The sequence below is a fragment of the Delphinapterus leucas genome, chromosome 19 (genome assembly GCF_059928025.1).
Source record: "Delphinapterus leucas isolate spDelLeu-1000000601 "Yukka" chromosome 19, BTC_Dleu_Yukka2, whole genome shotgun sequence".
In the NCBI taxonomy this organism is placed as follows: Eukaryota; Metazoa; Chordata; class Mammalia; order Artiodactyla; family Monodontidae; genus Delphinapterus; species Delphinapterus leucas.
Genome location: NC_143147.1, coordinates 29094636 through 29122203, shown reverse-complemented (window position 1 = coordinate 29122203; position 27568 = coordinate 29094636). Strand labels below are relative to the sequence as shown.

General features: G+C 76.9%; 26 non-coding genes across 26 annotated transcripts; all 26 read right to left on the bottom strand.

Moving 5' to 3' along the window:
• Window positions 1-752: 752 nt before the first annotated feature.
• LOC149745771 (5S ribosomal RNA) lies at window positions 753-871 on the bottom strand. Its single transcript, XR_016389126.1, has one exon. It is a non-coding gene; the product is annotated as a 5S ribosomal RNA (ribosomal RNA).
• A 934-nt stretch (window positions 872-1805) lies between these two features.
• On the bottom strand, window positions 1806-1924 carry LOC149745770 (5S ribosomal RNA). The gene has a single exon (XR_016389125.1). It is a non-coding gene; the product is annotated as a 5S ribosomal RNA (ribosomal RNA).
• A 931-nt stretch (window positions 1925-2855) lies between these two features.
• LOC149745769 (5S ribosomal RNA) lies at window positions 2856-2974 on the bottom strand. Its single transcript, XR_016389124.1, has one exon. It is a non-coding gene; the product is annotated as a 5S ribosomal RNA (ribosomal RNA).
• A 934-nt stretch (window positions 2975-3908) lies between these two features.
• Window positions 3909-4027, bottom strand: LOC149745768 (5S ribosomal RNA). The gene has a single exon (XR_016390042.1). It is a non-coding gene; the product is annotated as a 5S ribosomal RNA (ribosomal RNA).
• Window positions 4028-4949: 922 nt separating this feature from the next.
• Window positions 4950-5068, bottom strand: LOC149745767 (5S ribosomal RNA). The gene has a single exon (XR_016389123.1). It is a non-coding gene; the product is annotated as a 5S ribosomal RNA (ribosomal RNA).
• Window positions 5069-6002: 934 nt separating this feature from the next.
• LOC149745766 (5S ribosomal RNA) lies at window positions 6003-6121 on the bottom strand. The gene has a single exon (XR_016389972.1). It is a non-coding gene; the product is annotated as a 5S ribosomal RNA (ribosomal RNA).
• Window positions 6122-7056: 935 nt separating this feature from the next.
• On the bottom strand, window positions 7057-7175 carry LOC149745765 (5S ribosomal RNA). Its single transcript, XR_016389122.1, has one exon. It is a non-coding gene; the product is annotated as a 5S ribosomal RNA (ribosomal RNA).
• Window positions 7176-8106: 931 nt separating this feature from the next.
• Window positions 8107-8225, bottom strand: LOC149745764 (5S ribosomal RNA). The gene has a single exon (XR_016390155.1). It is a non-coding gene; the product is annotated as a 5S ribosomal RNA (ribosomal RNA).
• A 932-nt stretch (window positions 8226-9157) lies between these two features.
• On the bottom strand, window positions 9158-9276 carry LOC149745763 (5S ribosomal RNA). The gene has a single exon (XR_016389852.1). It is a non-coding gene; the product is annotated as a 5S ribosomal RNA (ribosomal RNA).
• Window positions 9277-10209: 933 nt separating this feature from the next.
• Window positions 10210-10328, bottom strand: LOC149745762 (5S ribosomal RNA). Its single transcript, XR_016389851.1, has one exon. It is a non-coding gene; the product is annotated as a 5S ribosomal RNA (ribosomal RNA).
• Window positions 10329-11259: 931 nt separating this feature from the next.
• LOC149745761 (5S ribosomal RNA) lies at window positions 11260-11378 on the bottom strand. Its single transcript, XR_016389666.1, has one exon. It is a non-coding gene; the product is annotated as a 5S ribosomal RNA (ribosomal RNA).
• A 932-nt stretch (window positions 11379-12310) lies between these two features.
• LOC149745760 (5S ribosomal RNA) lies at window positions 12311-12429 on the bottom strand. The gene has a single exon (XR_016389121.1). It is a non-coding gene; the product is annotated as a 5S ribosomal RNA (ribosomal RNA).
• Window positions 12430-13362: 933 nt separating this feature from the next.
• Window positions 13363-13481, bottom strand: LOC149745759 (5S ribosomal RNA). The gene has a single exon (XR_016390041.1). It is a non-coding gene; the product is annotated as a 5S ribosomal RNA (ribosomal RNA).
• A 934-nt stretch (window positions 13482-14415) lies between these two features.
• On the bottom strand, window positions 14416-14534 carry LOC149745758 (5S ribosomal RNA). The gene has a single exon (XR_016390134.1). It is a non-coding gene; the product is annotated as a 5S ribosomal RNA (ribosomal RNA).
• A 933-nt stretch (window positions 14535-15467) lies between these two features.
• On the bottom strand, window positions 15468-15586 carry LOC149745757 (5S ribosomal RNA). Its single transcript, XR_016389849.1, has one exon. It is a non-coding gene; the product is annotated as a 5S ribosomal RNA (ribosomal RNA).
• A 933-nt stretch (window positions 15587-16519) lies between these two features.
• Window positions 16520-16638, bottom strand: LOC149745756 (5S ribosomal RNA). Its single transcript, XR_016389848.1, has one exon. It is a non-coding gene; the product is annotated as a 5S ribosomal RNA (ribosomal RNA).
• Window positions 16639-17569: 931 nt separating this feature from the next.
• Window positions 17570-17688, bottom strand: LOC149745755 (5S ribosomal RNA). The gene has a single exon (XR_016389665.1). It is a non-coding gene; the product is annotated as a 5S ribosomal RNA (ribosomal RNA).
• Window positions 17689-18620: 932 nt separating this feature from the next.
• Window positions 18621-18739, bottom strand: LOC149745754 (5S ribosomal RNA). Its single transcript, XR_016389749.1, has one exon. It is a non-coding gene; the product is annotated as a 5S ribosomal RNA (ribosomal RNA).
• A 932-nt stretch (window positions 18740-19671) lies between these two features.
• On the bottom strand, window positions 19672-19791 carry LOC149745753 (5S ribosomal RNA). Its single transcript, XR_016390324.1, has one exon. It is a non-coding gene; the product is annotated as a 5S ribosomal RNA (ribosomal RNA).
• A 932-nt stretch (window positions 19792-20723) lies between these two features.
• Window positions 20724-20842, bottom strand: LOC149745752 (5S ribosomal RNA). The gene has a single exon (XR_016389645.1). It is a non-coding gene; the product is annotated as a 5S ribosomal RNA (ribosomal RNA).
• Window positions 20843-21775: 933 nt separating this feature from the next.
• LOC149745751 (5S ribosomal RNA) lies at window positions 21776-21894 on the bottom strand. The gene has a single exon (XR_016389891.1). It is a non-coding gene; the product is annotated as a 5S ribosomal RNA (ribosomal RNA).
• Window positions 21895-22824: 930 nt separating this feature from the next.
• Window positions 22825-22943, bottom strand: LOC149745750 (5S ribosomal RNA). The gene has a single exon (XR_016389208.1). It is a non-coding gene; the product is annotated as a 5S ribosomal RNA (ribosomal RNA).
• Window positions 22944-23875: 932 nt separating this feature from the next.
• Window positions 23876-23994, bottom strand: LOC149745749 (5S ribosomal RNA). Its single transcript, XR_016389120.1, has one exon. It is a non-coding gene; the product is annotated as a 5S ribosomal RNA (ribosomal RNA).
• Window positions 23995-24926: 932 nt separating this feature from the next.
• Window positions 24927-25046, bottom strand: LOC149745748 (5S ribosomal RNA). Its single transcript, XR_016390323.1, has one exon. It is a non-coding gene; the product is annotated as a 5S ribosomal RNA (ribosomal RNA).
• Window positions 25047-25978: 932 nt separating this feature from the next.
• LOC149745747 (5S ribosomal RNA) lies at window positions 25979-26097 on the bottom strand. Its single transcript, XR_016389644.1, has one exon. It is a non-coding gene; the product is annotated as a 5S ribosomal RNA (ribosomal RNA).
• Window positions 26098-27030: 933 nt separating this feature from the next.
• Window positions 27031-27149, bottom strand: LOC149745746 (5S ribosomal RNA). Its single transcript, XR_016390040.1, has one exon. It is a non-coding gene; the product is annotated as a 5S ribosomal RNA (ribosomal RNA).
• Window positions 27150-27568: the final 419 nt, after the last annotated feature.

The window sequence follows — 27568 nt, the reverse complement described above, 5'->3', positions numbered from 1 at the left end:
GGGCGGGCGTGACCCAGCGAACCCTTCGGCGCTTGGCGCCCCGCCAAGATCCCGCCCGTCGCTCACAGGGACGTGGCCCCGGAGGCTTCAGTGCCCGGGGCCCGCGGTCCCTTGGGCATCGCCCCTGCCCGCCCACGCGGCGCTAGGCGCCGCCCAGCCGCAACCCGGGCCGGCCCTCCTGCCCGACAGCAGCTGGCCCGAAGCCACTGGGAGCCACCATCGTGTCGCCACGGCCCCTCAGCCCCGGCGAGGCCACCCTTGCCCGCACACCACCTGCCGGGCTCAGGAGCCCGCCCCTGGCGGCCGGCAGGCCCGGGGAAGCAGCCCCTGCCCTCGATCCCGCTCCCGCACCCGGCCGCGGCGGCGACACGGCGGGGGGCGAGGCTTTTGCCGGAGGGAGCTGTGGAGGGACACACCCACCGGCACACAGGTGGCGGCACCGGGGCGGGGCGCCGGTGGGGGCGGCCAGGTGCAGGTCGAGGGGCTCGCTGGCCGAAGGGACGGCAACCGGGCCCGCGGCGGAGCCTGGGTCCGGGCCAGGCACCCCGGGGGCGTCTGGGGTGCGGCTGCCTTCCAGGGCCGCCTTCTGGCCGCCTGGCGGGCCGGGCCGGCGGGGAGCGCCCCCTCCGGCGCGCGCGCCGTGGTGGGAGGGGCCTGAGGAGGCGGGGCCTGCAGCGGGGCCCCGGCGCGGGCGGAGCCGGCGGCCACCGCCCGCGGGCGAGTTAAAGGAGAAGGCGGAGCAGGAGGCAAAAAGCCTACAGCACCCGGTATTCCCAGGCGGTCTCCCATCCAAGTACTAACCAGGCCCGACCCTGCTTAGCTTCCGAGATCAGACGAGATCGGGCGCGTTCAGGGTGGTATGGCCGTAGACGGGGGCGGGGACGGCGGGCTGCCTCCTGAGGCCCACTTTCGCTGTCGCTTGCGCCTCACCGCCAGCCTGGCGGTCAGCCCGCCCCGGCGGGACCCCGTCGCCCGCCCAGGCAGGGGGAGCGGAGGTCTCGGGTACCAGGCGGTGGCGGAGGCGGAGGGTTTGGCCACCCCCTCCCAGCCGAGGGCGGGCGTGACCCAGCGAACCCTTCGGCGCTTGGCGCCCCGCCCAAGATCCGGCCCGTCGCTCACAGGGACGTGGCCCCGGAGGCTTCAGGGCCCGGGGCCCGCGGTCCCTTGGGCATCGCCCCTGTCCGCCCACGCGGCGCTAGGCGCCTCCCGGCCGCAGCCCGGGCCGGCCCTCCTGCCCGACAGCAGCTGGCCCGAAGCCACTGGGAGCCACCATCGTGTCGCCACGGCCCCTCAGCCCCGGCGAGGCCACCCTTGCCCGCACACCACCCGCCGAGCTCAGGAGCCCGCCCCTGGCGGCTGGCAGGCCCGGGGAAGCGGCCCCTGCCCTCGATCCCGCTCCCGCACCCGGCCGCGGCGGCGACACGGCGGGGGGCGGGGCTTTTGCCGGAGGGAGCTGTGGAGGGACACACCCACCGGCACACAGGTGGCGGCCCCGGGGCGGGGCGCCGGTGGGGGCGGCCAGGTGCAGGTCGAGGGGCTCGCTGGCCGAAGGGACGGCAACCGGGCCCGCGGCGGAGCCTGGGTCCGGGCCAGGCACCCCGGGGGCGTCTGGGGTGCGGCTGCCTTCCAGGGCCGCCTTCTGGCCGCCTGGCGGGCCGGGCCGGCGGGGAGCGCCCCCTCCGGCGCGCGCGCCGTGGTGGGAGGGGCCTGAGGAGGCGGGGCCTGCAGCGGGGCCCCGGCGCCGGTGGAGCCGGCGGCCACCGCCCGCGGGCGAGTTAAAGGAGAAGGCGGAGCGGGAGGCAAAAAGCCTACAGCACCCGGTATTCCCAGGCGGTCTCCCATCCAAGTACTAACCAGGCCCGACCCTGCTTAGCTTCCGAGATCAGACGAGATCGGGCGCGTTCAGGGTGGTATGGCCGTAGACGGGGGCGGGGACGGCGGGCTGCCTCTTGAGGCCCACTTTCGCTGGCGCTTGCGCCTCACCGCCAGCCTGGCGGTCAGCCCGCCCCGGCAGGACCCCGTCGCCCGCCCAGGAAGGGGGAACGGAGGTCTCGGGTACCGGGCGGTGGCGGAGGCGGAGGGTTTGGCCACCCCCTCCCAGCCGAGGGCGGGCGTGACCCAGCGAACACTTCGGCGCTTGGCGCCCCGCCAAGATCCCGCCCGTCGCTCACAGGGACGTGGCCCCGGAGGCTTCAGGGCCCGGGGCCCGCGGTCCCTTGGGCATCGCCCCTGCCCGCTCACGCGGCGCTAGGCGCCGCCCGGCCGCAGCCCGGGCCGGCCCTCCTGCCCGACAGCAGCTGGCCCGAAGCCACTGGGAGCCACCATCGTGTCGCCACGGCCCCTCAGCCCCGGCGAGGCCACCCTTGCCCGCACACCACCCGCCGAGCTCAGGAGCCCGCCCCTGGGGCCGGCAGGCCCGGGGAAGCGGCCCCTGCTCTGGATCCCGCTCCCGCACCCGGCCGCGGCGGCGACACGGCGGGGGCGGGGCTTTTGCCGGAGGGAGCTGTGGAGGGACACACCCACCGGCACACAGGTGGCGGCCCCGGGGCGGGGCGCCGGTGGGGGCGGCCAGGTGCAGGTCGAGGGGCTCGCTGGCCGAAGGGACGGCAACCGGGCCCGCGGCGGAGCCTGGGTCCGGGCCAGGCACCCCGGGGGCGTCTGGGGTGCGGCTGCCTTCCAGGGCCGCCTTCTGGCCGCTTGGCGGGCCGGGCCGGCGGGGAGCGCCCGCTCCGGCGCGCGCGCCGTGCTGGGAGGGGCCTGAGGAGGCGGGGCCTGCAGCGGGGCCCCGGCGCCGGCGGAGCCGGCGGCCACCGCCCGCGGGCGAGTTAAAGGAGAAGGCGGAGCGGGAGGCAAAAAGCCTACAGCACCCGGTATTCCCAGGCGGTCTCCCATCCAAGTACTAACCAGGCCCGACCCTGCTTAGCTTCCGAGATCAGACGAGATCGGGCGCGTTCAGGGTGGTATGGCCGTAGACGGGGGCGGGGACGGCGGGCTGCCTCTTGAGGCCCACTTTCGCTGGCGCTTGCGCCTCACCGCCAGCCTGGCGGTCAGCCCGCCCCGGCAGGACCCCGTCGCCCGCCCAGGAAGGGGGAACGGAGGTCTCGGGTACCGGGCGGTGGCGGAGGCGGAGGGTTTGGCCACCCCCTCCCAGCCGAGGGCGGGCGTGACCCAGCGAACACTTCGGCGCTTGGCGCCCCGCCCAAGATCCGGCCCGTCGCTCACAGGGACGTGGCCCCGGAGGCTTCAGGGCCCGGGGCCCGCGGTCCCTTGGGCATCGCCCCTGTCCGCCCACGCGGCGCTAGGCGCCGCCCGGCCGCAGCCCGGGCCGGCCCTCCTGCCCGACAGCAGCTGGCCCGAAGCCACTGGGAGCCACCATCGTGTCGCCACGGCCCCTCAGCCCCGGCGAGGCCACCCTTGCCCGCACACCACCCGCCGGGCTCAGTAGCCCGCCCCTGGCGGACGGCAGGCCAGGGGAAGCGGCCCCTGCCCTCGATCCCGCTCCCGCACCCGGCCGCGGCGGCGACACGGCGGGGGGCGGGGCTTTTGCCGGAGGGAGCTGTGGAGGGACACACCCACCGGCACACAGGTGGCGGCCCCGGGGCGGGTCGCCGGTGGTGGCGGCCAGGTGCAGGTCGAGGGGCTCGCTGGCGGAAGGCACGGCAATCGGGCCCGCGGCGGAGCCTGGGTCTGGGCCAGGCACCCCGGGGGCGTCTGGGGTGCGGCTGCCTTCCAGGGCCGCCTTCTGGCCGCCTGGCGGGCCGGGCTGGCGGGGAGCGCCCCCTCCGGCGCGCGCGCCGTGGTGGGAGGGGCCTGAGGAGGCGGGGCCTGCAGCGGGACCCGGGCGCGGGCGGAGCCGGCGGCCACCGCCCGCGGGCGAGTTAAAGGAGAAGGCGGAGCGGGAGGCAAAAACCCTACAGCACCCGGTATTCCCAGGCGGTCTCCCATCCAAGTACTAACCAGGCCCGACCCTGCTTAGCTTCCGAGATCAGACGAGATCGGGCGCGTTCAGGGTGGTATGGCCGTAGACGGGGGCGGGGACGGCGGGCTGCCTCTTGAGGCCCACTTTCGCTGGCGCTTGCGCCTCACCGCCAGCCTGGCGGTCAGCCCGCCCCGGCAGGACCCCGTCGCCCGCCCAGGCAGGGGGAACGGAGGTCTCGGGTACCGGGCGGTGGCGGAGGCGGAGGGTTTGGCCACCCCCTCCCAGCCGAGGGCGGGCGTGACCCAGCGAACCCTTCGGCGCTTGGCGCCCCGCCCAAGATCCGGCCCGTCGCTCACAGGGACGTGGCCCCGGAGGCTTCAGGGCCCGGGGCCCGCGGTCCCTTGGGCATCGCCCCTGCCCGCCCACGCGGCGCTAGGCGCCGCCCATCCGCAGCCCGGGCCGGCCCTCCTGCCCGACAGCAGCTGGCCCGAAGCCACTGGGAGCCACCATCGTGTCGCCACGGCCCCTCAGCCCCGGCGAGGCCACCCTTGCCCGCACACCACCCGCCGAGCTCAGGAGCCCGCCCCTGGCGGCCGGCAGGCCCGGGGAAGCGGCCCCTGCCCTCGATCCCGCTCCCGCACCCGGCCGCGGCGGCGACACGGCGGGGGGCGGGGCTTTTGCCGGAGGGAGCTGTGGAGGGACACACCCACCGGCACACAGGTGGCGGCCCCGGGGCGGGGCGCCGGTGGGGGCGGCCAGGTGCAGGTCGAGGGGCTCGCTGGCCGAAGGGACGGCAACCGGGCCCGCGGCGGAGCCTGGGTCCGGGCCAGGCACCCCGGGGGCGTCTGGGGTGCGGCTGCCTTCCAGGGCCGCCTTCTGGCTGGGCCGGCGGGGAGCGCCCCCTCCGGCGCGCGCGCCGTGGTGGGAGGGGCCTGAGGAGGCGGGGCCTGCAGCGGGGCCCCGGCGCGGGCCGAGCCGGCGGCCACCGCCCGCGGGCGAGTTAAAGGAGAAGGCGGAGCGGGAGGCAAAAAGCCTACAGCACCCGGTATTCCCAGGCGGTCTCCCATCCAAGTACTAACCAGGCCCGACCCTGCTTAGCTTCCGAGATCAGACGAGATCGGGCGCGTTCAGGGTGGTATGGCCGTAGACGGGGGCGGGGACGGCGGGCTGCCTCTTGAGGCCCACTTTCGCTGGCGCTTGCGCCTCACCGCCAGCCTGGCGGTCAGCCCGCCCCGGCAGGACCCCGTCGCCCGCCCAGGCAGGGGGAACGGAGGTCTCGGGTACCGGGCGGTGGCGGAGGCGGAGGGTTTGGCCACCCCCTCCCAGCCGAGGGCGGGCGTGACCCAGCGAACCCTTCCGCGCTTGGCGCCCCGCCCAAGATCCGGCCCGTCGCTCACATGGACGTGGCCCCGGAGGCTTCAGGGCCCGGGGCCCGCGGTCCCTTGGGCATCGCCCCGGCCCGCCCACGCTGCGCTAGGCGCCGCCCAGCCGCAACCCGGGCCGGCCCTCCTGCCCGACAGCAGCTGGCCCGAAGCCACTGGGAGCCACCATCGTGTCGCCACGGCCCCTCAGCCCCGGCGAGGCCACCCTTGCCCGCACACCACCCGCCGAGATCAGGAGCCCGCCCCTGGCGGCCGGCAGGCCCGGGGAAGCGGCCCCTGCCCTCGATCCCGCTCCCGCACCCGGCAGCGGCGGCGACACGGCGGGGGGCGGGGCTTTTGCCGGAGGGAGCTGTGGAGGGACACACCCACCGGCAAACAGGTGGCGGCCCCGTGGCGGGGCGCCGGTGGGGGCGGCCAGGTGCAGGTCGACGGGCTCGCTGGCCGAAGGGACGGCAACCGGGCCCGCGGCGGAGCCTGGGTCCGGGCCAGGCACCCCGGGGGCGTCTGGGGTGCGGCTGCCTTCCAGGGCCGCCTTCTGGCCGCCTGGCGGGCCGGGCCGGCGGGGAGCGCCCCCTCCGGCGCGCGCGCCGTGGTGGGAGGGGCCTGAGGAGGCGGGGCCTGCAGCGGGGCCCCGGCGCGGGCGGAGCCGGCGGCCACCGCCCGCGGGCGAGTTAAAGGAGAAGGCGGAGCGGGAGGCAAAATGCCTACAGCACCCGGTATTCCCAGGCGGTCTCCCATCCAAGTACTAACCAGGCCCGACCCTGCTTAGCTTCCGAGATCAGACGAGATCGGGCGCGTTCAGGGTAGTATGGCCGTAGACAGGGGCGGGGACGGCGGGCTGCCTCTTGAGGCCCACTTTCGCTGGCGCTTGCGCCTCACCGCCAGCCTGGCGGTCAGCCCGCCCCGGCAGGACCCCGTCGCCCGCCCAGGCAGGGGGAACGGAGGTCTCGGGTACCGGGCGGTGGCGGAGGCGGAGGGTTTGGCCACCCCCTCCCAGCCGAGGGCGGGCGTGACCCAGCGAACCCTTCGGCGCTTGGCGCCCCGCCCAAGATCCGGCCCGTCGCTCACAGGGACGTGGCCCCGGAGGCTTCAGGGCCCGGGGCCCGCGGTCCCTTGGGCATCGCCCCTGCCCGCCCACGCGGCGCTAGGCGCCGCCCATCCGCAGCCCGGTCCGGCCCTCCTGCCCGACAGCAGCTGGCCCGAAGCCACTGGGAGCCACCATCGTGTCGCCACGGCCCCTCAGCCCCGGCGAGGCCACCCTTGCCCGCACACCACCCGCCGAGCTCAGGAGCCCGCCCCTGGCGGCCGGCAGGCCCCTGGGAAGCGGCCCCTGCCCTGGATCCCGCTCCCGCACCCGGCCGCGGCGGCGACACGGCGGGGGGCGGGGCTTTTGCCGGAGGGAGCTGTGGAGGGACACACCCACCGGCACAAAGGTGGCGGCCCCGGGGCGGGGCGCCGGTGGGGGCGGCCAGGTGCAGGTCGAGGGGCTCGCTGGCCGAAGGGACGGCAACCGGGCCCGCGGCGGAGCCTGGGTCCGGGCCAGGCACCCCGGGGGCGTCTGGGGTGCGGCTGCCTTCCAGGGCCGCCTTCTGGTCGCCTGGCGGGCCGGGCCGGCGGGGAGCGCCCCCTCCGGCGCGCGCGCCGTGGTGGGAGGGGCCTGAGGAGGCGGGGCCTGCAGCGGGGCCCCGGCGCGGGCGGAGCCGGCGGCCACCGCCCGCGGGCGAGTTAAAGGAGAAGGCGGAGCGGGAGGCAAAAAGCCTACAGCACCCGGTATTCCCAGGCGGTCTCCCATCCAAGTACTAACCAGGCCCGACCCTGCTTAGCTTCCGAGATCAGACGAGATCGGGCGCGTTCAGGGTGGTATGGCCGTAGACGGGGGCGGGGACGGCGGGCTGTCTCTTGAGGCCCACTTTCGCTGGCGCTTGCGCCTCACCGCCAGCCTGGCGGTCAGCCCGCCCCGGCAGGACCCCGTCGCCCGCCCAGGCAGGGGGAACGGAGGTCTCGGGTACCGGGCGGTGGCGGAGGCGGAGGGTTTGGCCACCCCCTCCCAGCCGAGGGCGGCGTGACCCAGCGAACCCTTCGGCGCTTGGCGCCCCGCCAAGATCCCGCCCGTCGCTCACAGGGACGTGGCCCCGGAGGCTTCAGTGCCCGGGGCCCGCGGTCCCTTGGGCATCGCCCCTGCCCGCCCACGCGGCGCTAGGCGCCGCCCAGCCGCAGCCCGGGCCGGCCCTCCTGCCCGACAGCAGCTGGCCCGAAGCCACTGGGAGCCACCATCGTATCGCAACGGCCCCTCAGCCCCGGCGAGGCCACCCTTGCCCGCACACCACCCGCCGAGCTCAGGAGCCCGCCCCTGGCGGCCGGCAGGCCCGGGGAACCGGCCCCTGCCCTCGATCCCGCTCCCGCACCCGGCAGCGGCGGCGACACGGCGGGGGCGGGGCTTTTGCCGGAGGGAGCTGTGGAGGGACACACCCACCGGCACACAGGTGGCGGCCCCGGGGCGGGGCGCCGGTGGGGGCGGCCAGGTGCAGGTCGAGGGGCTCGCTGGCCGAAGGGACGGCAACCGGGCCCGCGGCGGAGCCTGGGTCCGGGCCAGGCACCCCGGGGGCGTCTGGGGTGCGGCTGCCTTCCAGGGCCGCCTTCTGGCCGCCTGGCGGGCCGGGCCGGCGGGGAGCGCCCCCTCAGGCGCGCGCGCCGTGGTGGGAGGGGCCTGAGGAGGCGGGGCCTGCAGCGGGGCCCCGGCGCGGGAGGAGCCGGCGGCCACCGCCCGCGGGCGAGTTAAAGGAGAAGGCGGAGCGGGAGGCAAAAACCCTACAGCACCCGGTATTCCCAGGCGGTTTCCCATCCAAGTACTAACCAGGCCCGACCCTGCTTAGCTTCCGAGATCAGACGAGATCGGGCGCGTTCAGGGTGGTATGGCCGTAGACGGGACGGGGACGGCGGGCTGCCTCTTGAGGCCCACTTTCCCTGGCGCTTGCGCCTCACCGCCAGCCTGGCGGTCAGCCCGCCCCGGCAGGACCCCGTCGCCCGCCCAGGCAGGGGGAACGGAGGTCTCGGGTACCGGGCGGTGGCGGAGGCGGAGGGTTTGGCCACCCCCTCCCAGCCGAGGGCGGGCGTGACCCAGCGAACCCTTCGGCGCTTGGCGCCCCGCCCAAGATCCGGCCCGTCGCTCACAGGGACGTGGCCCCGGAGGCTTCAGGGCCCGGGGCCCGCGGTCCCTTGGGCATCGCCCCTGCCCGCCCATGCGGCGCTAGGCGCCGCCCAGCCGCAGCCCGGGCCGGCCCTCCTGCCCGACAGCAGCTGGCCCGAAGCCACTGGGAGCCACCATCGTGTCGCCACGGCCCCTCAGCCCCGACGAGGCCACCCTTGCCCGCACACCACCCGCCGAGCTCAGGAGCCCGCCCCTGGCGGCCGGCAGGCCCGGGGAAGCGGCCCCTGCCCTCGATCCCGCTCCCGCACCCGGCCGCGGCGGCGACACGGCAGGGGGCGGGGCTTTTGCCGGAGGGAGCTGTGGAGGGACACACCCACCGGCACACAGGTGGCGGCCCCGGGGCGGGGCGCCGGTGGGGGCGGCCAGGTGCAGGTCGAGGGGCTCGCTGGCCGAAGGGACGGCAACCGGGCCCGCGGCGGAGCCTGGGTCCGGGCCAGGCACCCCGGGGGCGTCTGGGGTGCGGCTGCCTTCCAGGGCCGCCTTCTGGCCGCCTGGCCGCCCGGGCCGGCGGGGAGCGCCCCCTCCGGCGCTCGCGCCGTGGTGGGAGGGGCCTGAGGAGGAGGGGCCTGCAGCGGGGCCCCGGCGCGGGCGGAGCCGGCGGCCACCGCCCGCGGGAGAGTAAAGGAGAAGGCGGAGCGGGAGGCAAAAAGCCTACAGCACCCGGTATTCCCAGGCGGTCTCCCATCCAAGTACTAACCAGGCCCGACCCTGCTTAGCTTCCGAGATCAGACGAGATCGGGCGCGTTCAGGGTAGTATGGCCGTAGACGGGGGCGGGGACGGCGGGCTGCCTCTTGAGGCCCACTTTCGCTGGCGCTTGCGCCTCACCGCCAGCCTGGCGGTCAGCCCGCCCCGGCAGGACCCCGTCGCCCGCCCAGGCAGGGGGAACGGAGGTCTCGGGTACCGGGCGGTGGCGGAGGCGGAGGGTTTGGCCACCCCCTCCCAGCCGAGGGCGGGCGTGACCCAGCGAACCCTTCGGCGCTTGGCGCCCCGCCAAGATCCCGCCCGTCGCTCACAGTGACGTGGCCCCGGAGGCTTCAGTGCCCGGGGCCCGCGGTCCCTTGGGCATCGCCCCTGCCCGCCCACGCGGCGCTAGGCGCCGCCCAGCCGCAACCCGGGCCGGCCCTCCTGCCCGACAGCAGCTGGCCCGAAGCCACTGGGAGCCACCATCGTGTCGCCACGGCCCCTCAGCCCCGGCGAGGCCACCCTTGCCCGCACACCACCTGCCGGGCTCAGGAGCCCGCCCCTGGCGGCCGGCAGGCCCGGGGAAGCAGCCCCTGCCCTCGATCCCGCTCCCGCACCCGGCCGCGGCGGCGACACGGCGGGGGGCGGGGCTTTTGCCGGAGGGAGCTGTGGAGGGACACACCCACCGGCACACAGGTGGCGGCCCCGGGGCGGGGCGCCGGTGGGGGCGGCCAGGTGCAGGTCGAGGGGCTCGCTGGCCGAAGGGACGGCAACCGGGCCCGCGGCGGAGCCTGGGTCCGGGCCAGGCACCCCGGGGGCGTCTGGGGTGCGGCTGCCTTCCAGGGCCGCCTTCTGGCCGCCTGGCGGGCCGGGCCGGCGGGGAGCGCCCCCTCCGGCGCGCGCGCCGTGGTGGGAGGGGCCTGAGGAGGCGGGGCCTGCAGCGGGGCCCCGGCGCCGGCGGAGCCGGCGGCCACCGCCCGCGGGCGAGTTAAAGGAGAAGGCGGAGCGGGAGGCAAAAAGCCTACAGCACCCGGTATTCCCAGGCGGTCTCCCATCCAAGTACTAACCAGGCCCGACCCTGCTTAGCTTCCGAGATCAGACGAGATCGGGCGCGTTCAGGGTAGTATGGCCGTAGACGGGGGCGGGGACGGCGGGCTGCCTCTTGAGGCCCACTTTCGCTGGCGCTTGCGCCTCACCGCCAGCCTGGCGGTCAGCCCACCCCGGCAGGACCCCGTCGCCCGCCCAGGCAGGGGGAACGGAGGTCTCGGGTACCGGGCGGTGGCGGAGGCGGAGGGTTTGGCCACCCCCTCCCAGCCGAGGGCGGGCGTGACCCAGCGAACACTTCGGCGCTTGGCGCCCCGCCAAGATCCCGCCCGTCGCTCACAGGGACGTGGCCCCGGAGGCTTCAGGGCCCGGGGCCCGCGGTCCCTTGGGCATCGCCCCTGCCCGCTCACGCGGCGCTAGGCGCCGCCCGGCCGCAGCCCGGGCCGGCCCTCCTGCCCGACAGCAGCTGGCCCGAAGCCACTGGGAGCCACCATCGTGTCGCCACGGCCCCTCAGCCCCGGCGAGGCCACCCTTGCCCGCACACCACCCGCCGAGCTCAGGAGCCCGCCCCTGGGGCCGGCAGGCCCGGGGAAGCGGCCCCTGCTCTCGATCCCGCTCCCGCACCGGGCCGCGGCGGCGACACGGCGGGGGCGGGGCTTTTGCCGGAGGGAGCTGTGGAGGGACACACCCACCGGCACACAGGTGGCGGCCCCGGGGCGGGGCGCCGGTGGGGGCGGCCAGGTGCAGGTCGACGGGCTCGCTGGCCGAAGGCACGGCAACCGGGCCCGCGGCGGAGCCTGGGTCCGGGCCAGGCACCCCGGGGGCGTCTGGGGTGCGGCTGCCTTCCAGGGCCGCCTTCTGGCCGCCTGGCGGGCCGGGCCGGCGGGGAGCGCCCCCTCCGGCGCGCGCGCCGTGGTGCGAGGGGCCTGAGGAGGCGGGGCCTGCAGCGGAGCCCCGGCGCGGGCGGAGCCGGCGGCCAGCGCCCGCGGGCGAGTTCAAGGAGAAGGCGGAGCGGGAGGCAAAACGCCTACAGCACCCGGTATTCCCAGGAGGTCTCCCATCCAAGTACTAACCAGGCCCGACCCTGCTTAGCTTCCGAGATCAGACGAGATCGGGCGCGTTCAGGGTGGTATGGCCGTAGACGGGACGGGGACGGCGGGCTGCCTCTTGAGGCCCACTTTCGCTGGCGCTTGCGACTCACCGCCAGCCTGGCGGTCAGCCCGCCCCGGCAGGACCCCGTCGCCCGCCCAGGCAGGGGGAACGGAGGTCTCGGGTACCGGGCGGTGGCGGAGGCGGAGGGTTTGGCCACCCCCTCCCAGCCGAGGGCGGGCGTGACCCAGCGAACCCTTCGGCGCTTGGCGCCCCGCCCAAGATCCGGCCCGTCGCTCACAGGGACGTGGCCCCGGAGGCTTCAGGGCCCGGGGCCCGCGGTCCCTTGGGCATCGCCCCTGCCCGACCACGCGGCGCTAGGCGCCGCCCGGCCGCATCCCGGGCCGGCCCTCCTGCCCGACAGCAGCTGGCCCGAAGCCACTGGGAGCCACCATCGTGTCGCCACGGCCCCACAGCCCCGGCGAGGCCACCCTTGCCCGCACACCACCCGCCGAGCTCAGGAGCCCGCCCCTGGCGGCCGGCAGGCCCGGGGAAGCGGCCCCTGCCCTCGATCCCGCTCCCGCACACGGCCGCGGCGGCGACACGGCGGGGGCTGGGCTTTTGCGAGAGGGAGCTGTGGAGGGACACACCCACCGGCACACAGGTGGCGGCCCCGGGGCGGGGCGCCGGTGGGGGCGGCCAGGTGCAGGTCGACGGGCTCGCTGGCCGAAGGCAGGGCAACCGGGCCCGCGGCGGAGCCTGGGTCCGGGCCAGGCACCCCGGGGGCGTCTGGGGTGCGGCTGCCTTCCAGGGCCGCCTTCTGGCCCCCTGGCGGGCCGGGCCGGCGTGGAGCGCCCCCTCCGGCGCGCGCGCCGTGGTGCGAGGGGCCTGAGGAGGCGGGGCCTGCAGCGGAGCCCCGGCGCGGGCGGAGCCGGCGGCCACCGCCCGCGGGCGAGTTCAAGGAGAAGGCGGAGCGGGAGGCAAAAAGCCTACAGCACCCGGTATTCCCAGGCGGTCTCCCATCCAAGTACTAACCAGGCCCGACCCTGCTTAGCTTCCGAGATCAGACGAGATCGGGCGCGTTCAGGGTGGTATGGCCGTAGACGGGACGGGGACGGCGGGCTGCCTCTTGAGGCCCACTTTCGCTGGCGCTTGCGCCTCACCGCCAGCCTGGCGGTCAGCCCGCCCCGGCAGGACCCCGTCGCCCGCCCAGGCAGGGGGAACGGAGGTCTCGGGTACCGGGCGGTGGCGGAGGCGGAGGGTTTGGCCACCCCCTCCCAGCCGAGGGCGGGCGTGACCCAGCGAACCCTTCGGCGCTTGGCGCCCCGCCCAAGATCCGGCCCGTCGCTCACAGGGACGTGGCCCCGGAGGCTTCAGGGCCCGGGGCCCGCGGTCCCTTGGGCATCGCCCCTGTCCGCCCACGCGGCGCTAGGCGCCGCCCGGCCGCAGCCCGGGCCGGCCCTCCTGCCCGACAGCAGCTGGCCCGAAGCCACTGGGAGCCACCATCGTGTCGCCACGGCCCCTCAGCCCCGGCGAGGCCACCCTTGCCCGCACACCACCCGCCGGGCTCAGTAGCCCGCCCCTGGCGGACGGCAGGCCAGGGGAAGCGGCCCCTGCCCTCGATCCCGCTCCCGCACCCGGCCGCGGCGGCGACACGGCGGGGGGCGGGGCTTTTGCCGGAGGGAGCTGTGGAGGGACACACCCACCGGCACACAGGTGGCGGCCCCGGGGCGGGTCGCCGGTGGTGGCGGCCAGGTGCAGGTCGAGGGGCTCGCTGGCGGAAGGCACGGCAATCGGGCCCGCGGCGGAGCCTGGGTCTGGGCCAGGCACCCCGGGGGCGTCTGGGGTGCGGCTGCCTTCCAGGGCCGCCTTCTGGCCGCCTGGCGGGCCGGGCTGGCGGGGAGCGCCCCCTCCGGCGCGCGCGCCGTGGTGGGAGGGGCCTGAGGAGGCGGGGCCTGCAGCGGGACCCGGGCGCGGGCGGAGCCGGCGGCCACCGCCCGCGGGCGAGTTAAAGGAGAAGGCGGAGCGGGAGGCAAAAACCCTACAGCACCCGGTATTCCCAGGCGGTCTCCCATCCAAGTACTAACCAGGCCCGACCCTGCTTAGCTTCCGAGATCAGACGAGATCGGGCGCGTTCAGGGTGGTATGGCCGTAGACGGGGGCGGGGACGGCGGGCTGCCTCTTGAGGCCCACTTTCGCTGGCGCTTGCGCCTCACCGCCAGCCTGGCGGTCAGCCCGCCCCGGCAGGACCCCGTCGCCCGCCCAGGCAGGGGGAACGGAGGTCTCGGGTACCGGGCGGTGGCGGAGGCGGAGGGTTTGGCCACCCCCTCCCAGCCGAGGGCGGGCGTGACCCAGCGAACCCTTCGGCGCTAGGCGCCCCGCCCAAGATCCGGCCCGTCGCTCACAGGGACGTGGCCCCGGAGGCTTCAGGGCCCGGGGCCCGCGGTCCCTTGGGCATCGCCCCTGCCCGCCCACGCGGCGCTAGGCGCCGCCCAGCCGCAGCCCGGTCCGGCCCTCCTGCCCGACAGCAGCTGGCACGAAGCCACTGGGAGCCACCATCGTGTCGCCACGGCCCCTCAGCCCCGGCGAGGCCACCCTTGCCCGCACACCACCCGCCGAGCTCAGGAGCCCGCCCCTGGCGGCCGGCAGGCCCGGGGAAGCGGCCCCTGCCCTCGATCCCGCACCCGCACCCGGCAGCGGCGGCGACACGGCGGGGGGCGGGGCTTTTGCCGGAGGGAGCTGTGGAGGGACACACCCACCGGCACACAGGTGGCGGCCCCGGGGCGGGGCGCCGGTGGGGGCGGCCAGGTGCAGGTCGACGGGCTCGCTGGCCGAAGGGACGGCAACCGGGCGCGCGGCGGAGCCTGGGTCCGGGCCAGGCACCCCGGGGGCGTCTGGGGTGCGGCTGCCTTCCAGGGCCGCCTTCTTGCCGCCTGGCGGGCCGGGCCGGCGGGGAGCGCCCCCTCCGGCGCGCGTGCCGTGGTGGGAGGGGCCTGAGGAGGCGGGGCCTGCAGCGGGGCCCCGGCGCGGGCGGAGCCGGCGGCCACCGCCCGCGGGCGATTTAAAGGAGAAGGCGGAGCGGGAGGCAAAAAGGCTACAGCACCCGGTATTCCCAGGCGGTCTCCCATCCAAGTACTAACCAGGCCCGACCCTGCTTAGCTTCCGAGATCAGACGAGATCGGGCGCGTTCAGGGTAGTATGGCCGTAGACGGGGGCGGGGACGGCGGGCTGCCTCTTGAGGCCCACTTTCGCTGGCGCTTGCGCCTCACCGCCAGCCTGGCGGTCAGCCCGCCCCGGCAGGACCCCGTCGCCCGCCCAGGCAGGGGGAACGGAGGTCTCGGGTACCGGGCGGTGGCGGAGGCGGAGGGTTTGGCCACCCCCTCCCAGCCGAGGGCGGGCGTGACCCAGCGAACCCTTCGGCGCTTGGCGCCCCGCCAAGATCCCGCCCGTCGCTCACAGGGACGTGGCCCCGGAGGCTTCAGTGCCCGGGGCCCGCGGTCCCTTGGGCATCGCCCCTGCCCGCCCACGCGGCGCTAGGCGCCGCCCAGCCGCAACCCGGGCCGGCCCTCCTGCCCGACAGCAGCTGGCCCGAAGCCACTGGGAGCCACCATCGTGTCGCCACGGCCCCTCAGCCCCGGCGAGGCCACCCTTGCCCGCACACCACCCGCCGAGCTCAGGAGCCCGCCCCTGGCGGCCGGCAGGCCCGGGGAAGCGGCCCCTGCCCTCGATCCCGCTCCCGCACCTGGCAGCGGCGGCGACACGGCGGGGGGCGGGGCTTTTGCCGGAGGGAGCTGTGGAGGGACACAGCCACCGGCACACAGGTGGCGGCCCCGGGGCGGGGCGCCGGTGGGGGCGGCCAGGTGCAGGTCGACGGGCTCGCTGGCCGAAGGGACGGCAACCGGGCCCGCGGCGGAGCCTGGGTCCGGGCCAGGCACCCCGGGGGCGTCTGGGGTGCGGCTGCCTTCCAGGGCCGCCTTCTGGCCGCCTGGCGGGCCGGGCCGGCGGGGAGCGCCCCCTCCGGCGCGCGTGCCGTGGTGGGAGGGGCCTGAGGAGGCGGGGCCTGCAGCGGGGCCCCGGCGCGGGCGGAGCCGGCGGCCACCGCCCGCGGGCGAGTTAAAGGAGAAGGCGGAGCGGGAGGCAAAAAGCCTACAGCACCCGGTATTCCCAGGCGGTCTCCCATCCAAGTACTAACCAGGCCCGACCCTGCTTAGCTTCCGAGATCAGACGAGATCGGGCGCGTTCAGGGTAGTATGGCCGTAGACGGGGGCGGGGACGGCGGGCTGCCTCTTGAGGCCCACTTTCGCTGGCGCTTGCGCCTCACCGCCAGCCTGGCGGTCAGCCCGCCCCGGCAGGACCCCGTCGCCCGCCCAGGCAGGGGGAACGGAGGTCTCGGGTACCGGGCGGTGGCGGAGGCGGAGGGTTTGGCCACCCCCTCCCAGCCGAGGGCGGGCGTGACCCAGCGAACCCTTCGGCGCTTGGCGCCCCGCCAAGATCCCGCCCGTCGCTCACAGGGACGTGGCCCCGGAGGCTTCAGTGCCCGGGGCCCGCGGTCCCTTGGGCATCGCCCCTGCCCGCCCACGCGGCGCTAGGCGCCGCCCAGCCGCAACCCGGGCCGGCCCTCCTGCCCGACAGCAGCTGGCCCGAAGCCACTGGGAGCCACCATCGTGTCGCCACGGCCCCTCAGCCCCGGCGAGGCCACCCTTGCCCGCACACCACCTGCCGGGCTCAGGAGCCCGCCCCTGGCGGCCGGCAGGCCCGGGGAAGCAGCCCCTGCCCTCGATCCCGCTCCCGCACCCGGCCGCGGCGGCGACACGGCGGGGGGCGGGGCTTTTGCCGGAGGGAGCTGTGGAGGGACACACCCACCGGCACACAGGTGGCGGCCCCGGGGCGGGGCGCCGGTGGGGGCGGCCAGGTGCAGGTCGAGGGGCTCGCTGGCCGAAGGGATGGCAACCGGGCCCGCGGCGGAGCCTGGGTCCGGGCCAGGCACCCCGGGGGCGTCTGGGGTGCGGCTGCCTTCCAGGGCCGCCTTCTGGTCGCCTGGCGGGCCGGGCCGGCGGGGAGCGCCCCCTCCGGCGCGCGCGCCGTGGTGGGAGGGGCCTGAGGAGGCGGGGCCTGCAGCGGGGCCCCGGCGCCGGCGGAGCCGGCGGCCACCGCCCGCGGGCGAGTTAAAGGAGAAGGCGGAGCGGGAGGCAAAAAGCCTACAGCACCCGGTATTCCCAGGCGGTCTCCCATCCAAGTACTAACCAGGCCCGACCCTGCTTAGCTTCCGAGATCAGACGAGATCGGGCGCGTTCAGGGTAGTATGGCCGTAGACGGGGGCGGGGACGGCGGGCTGCCTCTTGAGGCCCACTTTCGCTGGCGCTTGCGGCTCACCGCCAGCCTGGCGGTCAGCCCACCCCGGCAGGACCCCGTCGCCCGCCCAGGCAGGGGGAACGGAGGTCTCGGGTACCGGGCGGTGGCGGAGGCGGAGGGTTTGGCCACCCCCTCCCAGCCGAGGGCGGGCGTGACCCAGCGAACACTTCGGCGCTTGGCGCCCCGCCAAGATCCCGCCCGTCGCTCACAGGGACGTGGCCCCGGAGGCTTCAGGGCCCGGGGCCCGCGGTCCCTTGGGCATCGCCCCTGCCCGCTCACGCGGCGCTAGGCGCCGCCCGGCCGCAGCCCGGGCCGGCCCTCCTGCCCGACAGCAGCTGGCCCGAAGCCACTGGGAGCCACCATCGTGTCGCCACGGCCCCTCAGCCCCGGCGAGGCCACCCTTGCCCGCACACCACCCGCCGAGCTCAGGAGCCCGCCCCTGGGGCCGGCAGGCCCGGGGAAGCGGCCCCTGCTCTCGATCCCGCTCCCGCACCGGGCCGCGGCGGCGACACGGCGGGGGCGGGGATTTTGCCGGAGGGAGCTGTGGAGGGACACACCCACCGGCACACAGGTGGCGGCCCCGGGGCGGGGCGCCGGTGGGGGCGGCCAGGTGCAGGTCGACGGGCTCGCTGGCCGAAGGCACGGCAACCGGGCCCGCGGCGGAGCCTGGGTCCGGGCCAGGCACCCCGGGGGCGTCTGGGGTGCGGCTGCCTTCCAGGGCCGCCTTCTGGCCGCCTGGCGGGCCGGGCCGGCGGGGAGCGCCCCCTCCGGCGCGCGCGCCGTGGTGCGAGGGGCCTGAGGAGGCGGGGCCTGCAGCGGAGCCCCGGCGCGGGCGGAGCCGGCGGCCAGCGCCCGCGGGCGAGTTCAAGGAGAAGGCGGAGCGGGAGGCAAAACGCCTACAGCACCCGGTATTCCCAGGAGGTCTCCCATCCAAGTACTAACCAGGCCCGACCCTGCTTAGCTTCCGAGATCAGACGAGATCGGGCGCGTTCAGGGTGGTATGGCCGTAGACGGGACGGGGACGGCGGGCTGCCTCTTGAGGCCCACTTTCGCTGGCGCTTGCGCCTCACCGCCAGCCTGGCGGTCAGCCCGCCCCGGCAGGACCCCGTCGCCCGCCCAGGCAGGGGGAACGGAGGTCTCGGGTACCGGGCGGTGGCGGAGGCGGAGGGTTTGGCCACCCCCTCCCAGCCGAGGGCGGGCGTGACCCAGCGAACCCTTCGGCGCTTGGCGCCCCGCCCAAGATCCGGCCCGTCGCTCACAGGGACGTGGCCCCGGAGGCTTCAGGGCCCGGGGCCCGCGGTCCCTTGGGCATCGCCCCTGCCCGACCACGCGGCGCTAGGCGCCGCCCGGCCGCATCCCGGGCCGGCCCTCCTGCCCGACAGCAGCTGGCCCGAAGCCACTGGGAGCCACCATCGTGTCGCCACGGCCCCACAGCCCCGGCGAGGCCACCCTTGCCCGCACACCACCCGCCGAGCTCAGGAGCCCGCCCCTGGCGGCCGGCAGGCACGGGGAAGCGGCCCCTGCCCTCGATCCCGCTCCCGCACACGGCCGCGGCGGCGACACGGCGGGGGCTGGGCTTTTGCGAGAGGGAGCTGTGGAGGGACACACCCACCGGCACACAGGTGGCGGCCCCGGGGCGGGGCGCCGGTGGGGGCGGCCAGGTGCAGGTCGACGGGCTCGCTGGCCGAAGGCACGGCAACCGGGCCCGCGGCGGAGCCTGGGTCCGGGCCAGGCACCCCGGGGGCGTCTGGGGTGCGGCTGCCTTCCAGGGCCGCCTTCTGGCCCCCTGGCGGGCCGGGCCGGCGTGGAGCGCCCCCTCCGGCGCGCGCGCCGTGGTGGGAGGGGCCTGAGGAGGCGGGGCCTGCAGCGGGGCCCCGGCGCGGGCGGAGCCGGCGGCCACCGCCCGCGGGCGAGTTAAAGGAGAAGGCGGAGCGGGAGGCAAAAAGCCTACAGCACCCGGTATTCCCAGGCGGTCTCCCATCCAAGTACTAACCAGGCCCGACCCTGCTTAGCTTCCGAGATCAGACGAGATCGGGCGCGTTCAGGGTGGCATGGCCGTAGACGGGACGGGGACGGCGGGCTGCCTCTTGAGGCCCACTTTCGCTGGCGCTTGCGCCTCACCGCCAGCCTGGCGGTCAGCCCGCCCCGGCAGGACCCCGTCGCCCGCCCAGGCAGGGGGAACGGAGGTCTCGGGTACCAGGCGGTGGCGGAGGCGGAGGGTTTGGCCACCCCCTCCCAGCCGAGGGCGGGCGTGACCCAGCGAACCCTTCGGCGCTTGGCGCCCCGCCCAAGATCCGGCCCGTCGCTCACAGGGACGTGGCCCCGGAGGCTTCAGGGCCCGGGGCCCGCGGTCCCTTGGGCATCGCCCCTGCCCGCCCACGCGGCGCTAGGCGCCGCCCAGCCGCAGCCCGGGGCGGCCCTCCTGCCCGACAGCAGCTGGCCCGAAACCACTGGGAGCCACCATCGTGTCGCCACGGCCCCTCAGCCCCGGCGAGGCCACCCTTGCCCGCACACCACCCGCCGAGCTCAGGAGCCCGCCCCTGGCGGCCGGCAGGCCCGGGGAAGAGGCCCCTGCCCTCGATCCCGCTCCCGCACCCGGCCGCGCCGGCGACACGGCGGGGGGCGGGGCTTTTGCCGGAGGGAGCTGTGGAGGGACACACCCACCGGCACACAGGTGGCGGCCCCGGGGCGGGGCGCCGGAGGGGGCGGCCAGGTGCAGGTCGAGGGGCTCGCTGGCCGAAGGGACGGCAACCGGGCCCACGGCGGAGCCTGGGTCCGGGCCAGGCACCCTGGGGGCGTCTGGGGTGCGGCTGCCTTCCAGGGCCGCCTTCTGGCCGCCTGGCGGGCCGGGCCGGCGGGGAGCGCCCCCTCCGGCGCGTGCGCCGTGGTGGGAGGGGCCTGAGGAGGAGGGGCCTGCAGCGGGGCCCCGGCGCGGGCGGAGCCGGCGGCCACCGCCCGCGGGCGAGTAAAGGAGAAGGCGGAGCGGGAGGCAAAAAGCCTACAGCACCCGGTATTCCCAGGCGGTCTCCCATCCAAGTACTAACCAGGCCCGACCCTGCTTAAGCTTCCGAGATCAGACGAGATCGGGCGCGTTCAGGGTGGTATGGCCGTAGACGGGGGCGGGGACGGCGTGCTGCCTCTTGAGGCCCACTTTCGCTGGCGCTTGCGCCTCACCGACAGCCTGGCGGTCAGCCCGCCCCGGCAGGACCCCGTCGCCCGCCCAGGCAGGGGGAACGGAGGTCTCGGGTACCGGGCGGTGGCGGAGGCGGAGGGTTTGGCCACCCCCTCCCAGCCGAGGGCGGGCGTGACCCAGCGAACCCTTCGGCGCTTGGCGCCCCGCCAAGATCCCGCCCGTCGCTCACAGGGACGTGGCCCCGGAGGCTTCAGGGCCCGGGGCCCACGGTCCCTTGGGCATCGCCCCTGCCCGCCCACGCGGCGCTAGGCGCCGCCCGGCCGCAGCCCGGGCCGGCCCTCCTGCCCGACAGCAGCTGGCCCGAAGCCACTGGGAGCCACCATCGTGTCGCCACGGCCCCTCAGCCCCGGCGAGGCCACCCTTGCCCGCACACCACCCGCCGAGCTCAGGAGCCCGCCCCTGGCGGCCGGCAGGCCCGGGGAAGCGGCCCCTGCCCTCGATCCCGCTCCCGCACCCGGCCGCGGCGGCGACACGGCGGGGGCGGGGCTTTTGCCGGAGGGAGCTGTGGAGGGACACACCCACCGGCACACAGGTGGCGGCCCCGGGGCGGGGCGCCGGTGGGGGCGGCCAAGTGCAGGTCGACGGGCTCGCTGGCCGAAGGCACGGCAACCGGGCCCGCGGCGGAGCCTGGGTCCGGGCCAGGCACCCCGGGGGCATCTGGGGTGCGGCTGCCTTCCTGGGCCGCCTTCTGGCCGCCTGGCGGGCCGGACCGGCGGGGAGCGCCCCCTCCGGCGCGCGCGCCGTGGTGCGAGGGGCCTGAGGAGGCGGGGCCTGCAGCGGAGCCCCGGCGCGGGCGGAGCCGGCGGCCACCGCCCGCGGGCGAGTTCAAGGAGAAGGCGGAGCGGGAGGCAAAAAGCCTACAGCACCCGGTATTCCCAGGCGGTCTCCCATCCAAGTACTAACCAGGCCCGACCCTGCTTAGCTTCCGAGATCAGACGAGATCGGGCGCGTTCAGGGTGGTATGGCTGTAGACGGGACGGGGACGGCGGGCTGCCTCTTGAGGCCCACTTTCGCTGGCGCTTGCGCCTCACCGCCAGCCTGGCGGTCAGCCCGCCCCGGCAGGACCCCGTCGCCCGCCCAGGCAGGGGGAACGGAGGTCTCGGGTACCGGGCGGTGGCGGAGGCGGAGGGTTTGGCCACCCCCTCCCAGCCGAGGGCGGGCGTGACCCAGCGAACCCTTCGGCGCTTGGCGCCCCGCCCAAGATCCGGCCCGTCGCTCACAGGGACGTGGCCCCGGAGGCTTCAGGGCCCGGGGCCCGCGGTCCCTTGGGCATCGCCCCTGTCCGCCCACGCGGCGCTAGGCGCCGCCCGGCCGCAGCCCGGGCCGGCCCTCCTGCCCGACAGCAGCTGGCCCGAAGCCACTGGGAGCCACCATCGTGTCGCCACGGCCCCTCAGCCCCGGCGAGGCCACCCTTGCCCGCACACCACCCGCCGGGCTCAGTAGCCCGCCCCTGGCGGACGGCAGGCCAGGGGAAGCGGCCCCTGCCCTCGATCCCGCTCCCGCACCCGGCCGCGGCGGCGACACGGCGGGGGGCGGGGCTTTTGCCGGAGGGAGCTGTGGAGGGACACACCCACCGGCACACAGGTGGCGGCCCCGGGGCGGGGCGCCGGTGGGGGCGGCCAGGTGCAGGTCGAGGGGCTCGCTGGCCGAAGGGACGGCAACCGGGCCCGCGGCGGAGCCTGGGTCCGGGCCAGGCACCCCGGGGGCGTCTGGGGTGCGGCTGCCTTCCAGGGACGCCTTCTGGCCGCCTGGCGGGCCGGGCCGGCGGGGAGCGCCCCCTCCGGCGCGCGCGCCGTGGTGGGAGGGGCCTGAGGAGGCGGGGCCTGCAGCGGGGCCCCGGCGCCGGCGGAGCCGGCGGCCACCGCCCGCGGGCGAGTTAAAGGAGAAGGCGGAGCGGGAGGCAAAAAGCCTACAGCACCCGGTATTCCCAGGCGGTCTCCCATCCAAGTACTAACCAGGCCCGACCCAGCTTAGCTTCCGAGATCAGACGAGATCGGGCGCGTTCAGGGTGGTATGGCCGTAGACGGGGGCGGGGACGGCGGGCTGCCTCTTGAGGCCCACTTTCGCTGGCGCTTGCGCCTCACCGCCAGCCTGGCGGTCAGCCCGCCCCGGCAGGACCCCGTCGCCCGCCCAGGCAGGGGGAACGGAGGTCTCGGGTACCGGGCGGTGGCGGAGGCGGAGGGTTTGGCCACCCCCTCCCAGCCGAGGGCGGGCGTGACCCAGCGAACACTTCGGCGCTTGGCGCCCCGCCAAGATCCCGCCCGTCGCTCACAGGGACGTGGCCCCGGAGGCTTCAGGGCCCGGGGCCCGCGGTCCCTTGGGCATCGCCCCTGCCCGCTCACGCGGCGCTAGGCGCCGCCCGGCAGCAGCCCGGGCCGGCCCTCCTGCCCGACAGCAGCTGGCCCGAAGCCACTGGGAGCCACCATCGTGTCGCCACGGCCCCTCAGCCCCGGCGAGGCCACCCTTGCCCGCACACCACCCGCCGAGCTCAGGAGCCCGCCCCTGGGGCCGGCAGGCCCGGGGAAGCGGCCCCTGCTCTCGATCCCGCTCCCGCACCCGGCCGCGGCGGCGACACGGCGGGGGCGGGGCTTTTGCCGGAGGGAGCTGTGGAGGGACACACCCACCGGCACACAGGTGGCGGCCCCGGGGCGGGGCGCCGGTGGGGGCGGCCAGGTGCAGGTCGACGGGCTCGCTGGCCGAAGGCACGGCAACCGGGCCCGCGGCGGAGCCTGGGTCCGGCCAGGCACCCCGGGGGCGTCTGGGGTGCGGCTGCCTTCCAGGGCCGCCTTCTGGCCGCCTGGCGGGCCGGGCCGGCGGGGAGCGCCCCCTCCGGCGCGCGCGCCGTGGTGCGAGGGGCCTGAGGAGGCGGGGCCTGCAGCGGAGCCCCGGCGCGGGCGGAGCCGGCGGCCAGCGCCCGCGGGCGAGTTCAAGGAGAAGGCGGAGCGGGAGGCAAAAAGCCTACAGCACCCGGTATTCCCAGGAGGTCTCCCATCCAAGTACTAACCAGGCCCGACCCTGCTTAGCTTCCGAGATCAGACGAGATCGGGCGCGTTCAGGGTGGTATGGCCGTAGACGGGACGGGGACGGCGGGCTGCCTCTTGAGGCCCACTTTCGCTGGCGCTTGCGCCTCACCGCCAGCCTGGCGGTCAGCCCGCCCCGGCAGGACCCCGTCGCCCGCCCAGGCAGGGGGAACGGAGGTCTCGGGTACCGGGCGGTGGCGGAGGCGGAGGGTTTGGCCACCCCCTCCCAGCCGAGGGCGGGCGTGACCCAGCGAACCCTTCGGCGCTTGGCGCCCCGCCCAAGATCCGGCCCGTCGCTCACAGGGACGTGGCCCCGGAGGCTTCAGGGCCCGGGGCCCGCGGTCCCTTGGGCATCGCCCCTGCCCGACCACGCGGCGCTAGGCGCCGCCCGGCCGCATCCCGGGCCGGCCCTCCTGCCCGACAGCAGCTGGCCCGAAGCCACTGGGAGCCACCATCGTGTCGCCACGGCCCCACAGCCCCGGCGAGGCCACCCTTGCCCGCACACCACCCGCCGAGCTCAGGAGCCCGCCCCTGGCGGCCGGCAGGCCCGGGGAAGCGGCCCCTGCCCTCGATCCCGCTCCCGCACACGGCCGCGGCGGCGACACGGCGGGGGCTGGGCTTTTGCCAGAGGGAGCTGTGGAGGGACACACCCACCGGCACACAGGTGGCGGCCCCGGGGCGGGGCGCCGGTGGGGGCGGCCAGGTGCAGGTCGACGGGCTCGCTGGCCGAAGGCACGGCAACCGGGCCCGCGGCGGAGCCTGGGTCCGGGCCAGGCACCCCGGGGGCGTCTGGGGTGCGGCTGCCTTCCAGGGCCGCCTTCTGGCCCCCTGGCGGGCCGGGCCGGCGGGGAGCGCCCCCTCCGGCGCGCGCGCCGTGGTGGGAGGGGCCTGAGGAGGCGGGGCCTGCAGCGGGGCCCCGGCGCGGGCGGAGCCGGCGGCCACCGCCCGCGGGCGAGTTAAAGGAGAAGGCGGAGCGGGAGGCAAAAAGCCTACAGCACCCGGTATTCCCAGGCGGTCTCCCATCCAAGTACTAACCAGGCCCGACCCTGCTTAGCTTCCGAGATCAGACGAGATCGGGCGCGTTCAGGGTGGTATGGCCGTAGACGGGACGGGGACGGCGGGCTGCCTCTTGAGGCCCACTTTCGCTGGCGCTTGCGCCTCACCGCCAGCCTGGCAGTCAGCCCGCCCCGGCAGGACCCCGTCGCCCGCCCAGGCAGGGGGAACGGAGGTCTCGGGTACCGGGCGGTGGCGGAGGCGGAGGGTTTGGCCACCCCCTCCCAGCCGAGGGCGGGCGTGACCCAGCGAACCCTTCGGCGCTTGGCGCCCCGCCCAAGATCCGGCCCGTCGCTCACAGGGACGTGGCCCCGGAGGCTTCAGGGCCCGGGGCCCGCGGTCCCTTGGGCATCGCCCCTGCCCGCCCACGCGGCGCTAGGCGCCGCCCAGCCGCAGCCCGGGGCGGCCCTCCTGCCCGACAGCAGCTGGCCCGAAACCACTGGGAGCCACCATCGTGTCGCCACGGCCCCTCAGCCCCGGCGAGGCCACCCTTGCCCGCACACCACCCGCCGAGCTCAGGAGCCCGCCCCTGGCGGCCGGCAGGCCCGGGGAAGAGGCCCCTGCCCTCGATCCCGCTCCCGCACCCGGCCGCGGCGGCGACACGGCGGGGGGCGGGGCTTTTGCCGGAGGGAGCTGTGGAGGGACACACCCACCGGCACACAGGTGGCGGCCCCGGGGCGGGGCGCCGGAGGGGGCGGCCAGGTGCAGGTCGAGGGGCTCGCTGGCCGAAGGGACGGCAACCGGGCCCACGGCGGAGCCTGGGTCCGGGCCAGGCACCCTGGGGGCGTCTGGGGTGCGGCTGCCTTCCAGGGCCGCCTTCTGGCCGCCTGGCGGGCCGGGCCGGCGGGGAGCGCCCCCTCCGGCGCGTGCGCCGTGGTGGGAGGGGCCTGAGGAGGAGGGGCCTGCAGCGGGGCCCCGGCGCGGGCGGAGCCGGCGGCCACCGCCCGCGGGCGAGTAAAGGAGAAGGCGGAGCGGGAGGCAAAAAGCCTACAGCACCCGGTATTCCCAGGCGGTCTCCCATCCAAGTACTAACCAGGCCCGACCCTGCTTAAGCTTCCGAGATCAGACGAGATCGGGCGCGTTCAGGGTGGTATGGCCGTAGACGGGGGCGGGGACGGCGTGCTGCCTCTTGAGGCCCACTTTCGCTGGCGCTTGCGCCTCACCGACAGCCTGGCGGTCAGCCCGCCCCGGCAGGACCCCGTCGCCCGCCCAGGCAGGGGGAACGGAGGTCTCGGGTACCGGGCGGTGGCGGAGGCGGAGGGTTTGGCCACCCCCTCCCAGCCGAGGGCGGGCGTGACCCAGCGAACCCTTCGGCGCTTGGCGCCCCGCCAAGATCCCGCCCGTCGCTCACAGGGACGTGGCCCCGGAGGCTTCAGGGCCCGGGGCCCACGGTCCCTTGGGCATCGCCCCTGCCCGCCCACGCGGCGCTAGGCGCCGCCCGGCCGCAGCCCGGGCCGGCCCTCCTGCCCGACAGCAGCTGGCCCGAAGCCACTGGGAGCCACCATCGTGTCGCCACGGCCCCTCAGCCCCGGCGAGGCCACCCTTGCCCGCACACCACCCGCCGAGCTCAGGAGCCCGCCCCTGGCGGCCGGCAGGCCCGGGGAAGCGGCCCCTGCCCTCGATCCCGCTCCCGCACCCGGCCGCGGCGGCGACACGGCGGGGGCGGGGCTTTTGCCGGAGGGAGCTGTGGAGGGACACACCCACCGGCACACAGGTGGCGGCCCCGGGGCGGGGCGCCGGTGGGGGCGGCCAAGTGCAGGTCGACGGGCTCGCTGGCCGAAGGCACGGCAACCGGGCCCGCGGCGGAGCCTGGGTCCGGGCCAGGCACCCCGGGGGCATCTGGGGTGCGGCTGCCTTCCTGGGCCGCCTTCTGGCCGCCTGGCGGGCCGGACCGGCGGGGAGCGCCCCCTCCGGCGCGCGCGCCGTGGTGCGAGGGGCCTGAGGAGGCGGGGCCTGCAGCGGAGCCCCGGCGCGGGCGGAGCCGGCGGCCACCGCCCGCGGGCGAGTTCAAGGAGAAGGCGGAGCGGGAGGCAAAAAGCCTACAGCACCCGGTATTCCCAGGCGGTCTCCCATCCAAGTACTAACCAGGCCCGACCCTGCTTAGCTTCCGAGATCAGACGAGATCGGGCGCGTTCAGGGTGGTATGGCTGTAGACGGGACGGGGACGGCGGGCTGCCTCTTGAGGCCCACTTTCGCTGGCGCTTGCGCCTCACCGCCAGCCTGGCGGTCAGCCCGCCCCGGCAGGACCCCGTCGCCCGCCCAGGCAGGGGGAACGGAGGTCTCGGGTACCGGGCGGTGGCGGAGGCGGAGGGTTTGGCCACCCCCTCCCAGCCGAGGGCGGGCGTGACCCAGCGAACCCTTCGGCGCTTGGCGCCCCGCCCAAGATCCGGCCCGTCGCTCACAGGGACGTGGCCCCGGAGGCTTCAGGGCCCGGGGCCCGCGGTCCCTTGGGCATCGCCCCTGTCCGCCCACGCGGCGCTAGGCGCCGCCCGGCCGCAGCCCGGGCCGGCCCTCCTGCCCGACAGCAGCTGGCCCGAAGCCACTGGGAGCCACCATCGTGTCGCCACGGCCCCTCAGCCCCGGCGAGGCCACCCTTGCCCGCACACCACCCGCCGGGCTCAGTAGCCCGCCCCTGGCGGACGGCAGGCCAGGGGAAGCGGCCCCTGCCCTCGATCCCGCTCCCGCACCCGGCCGCGGCGGCGACACGGCGGGGGGCGGTGCTTTTGCCGGAGGGAGCTGTGGAGGGACACACCCACCGGGACACAGGTGGCGGCCCCGGGGCGGGTCGCCGGTGGTGGCGGCCAGGTGCAGGTCGAGGGGCTCGCTGGCGGAAGGCACGGCAATCGGGCCCGCGGCGGAGCCTGGGTCTGGGCCAGGCACCCCGGGGGCGTCTGGGGTGCGGCTGCCTTCCAGGGCCGCCTTCTGGCCGCCTGGCGGGCCGGGCTGGCGGGGAGCGCCCCCTCCGGCGCGCGCGCCGTGGTGGGAGGGGCCTGAGGAGGCGGGGCCTGCAGCGGGACCCGGGCGCGGGCGGAGCCGGCGGCCACCGCCCGCGGGCGAGTTAAAGGAGAAGGCGGAGCGGGAGGCAAAAACCCTACAGCACCCGGTATTCCCAGGCGGTCTCCCATCCAAGTACTAACCAGGCCCGACCCTGCTTAGCTTCCGAGATCAGACGAGATCGGGCGCGTTCAGGGTGGTATGGCCGTAGACGGGGGCGGGGACGGCGGGCTGCCTCTTGAGGACCACTTTCGCTGGCGCTTGCGCCTCACCGCCAGCCTGGCGGTCAGCCCGCCCCGGCAGGACCCCGTCGCCCGCCCAGGCAGGGGGAACGGAGGTCTCGGGTACCGGGCGGCGGCGGAGGCGGAGGGTTTGGCCACCCCCTCCCAGCCGAGGGCGGGCGTGACCCAGCGAACCCTTCGGCGCTTGGCGCCCCGCCAAGATCCCGCCCGTCGCTCACAGGGACGTGGCCCCGGAGGCTTCAGTGCCCGGGGCCCGCGGTCCCTTGGGCATCGCCCCTGCCCGCCCACGCGGCGCTAGGCGCCGCCCAGCCGCAAACCGGGCCGGCCCTCCTGCCCGACAGCAGCTGGCCCGAAGCCACTGGGAGCCACCATCGTGTCGCCACGGCCCCT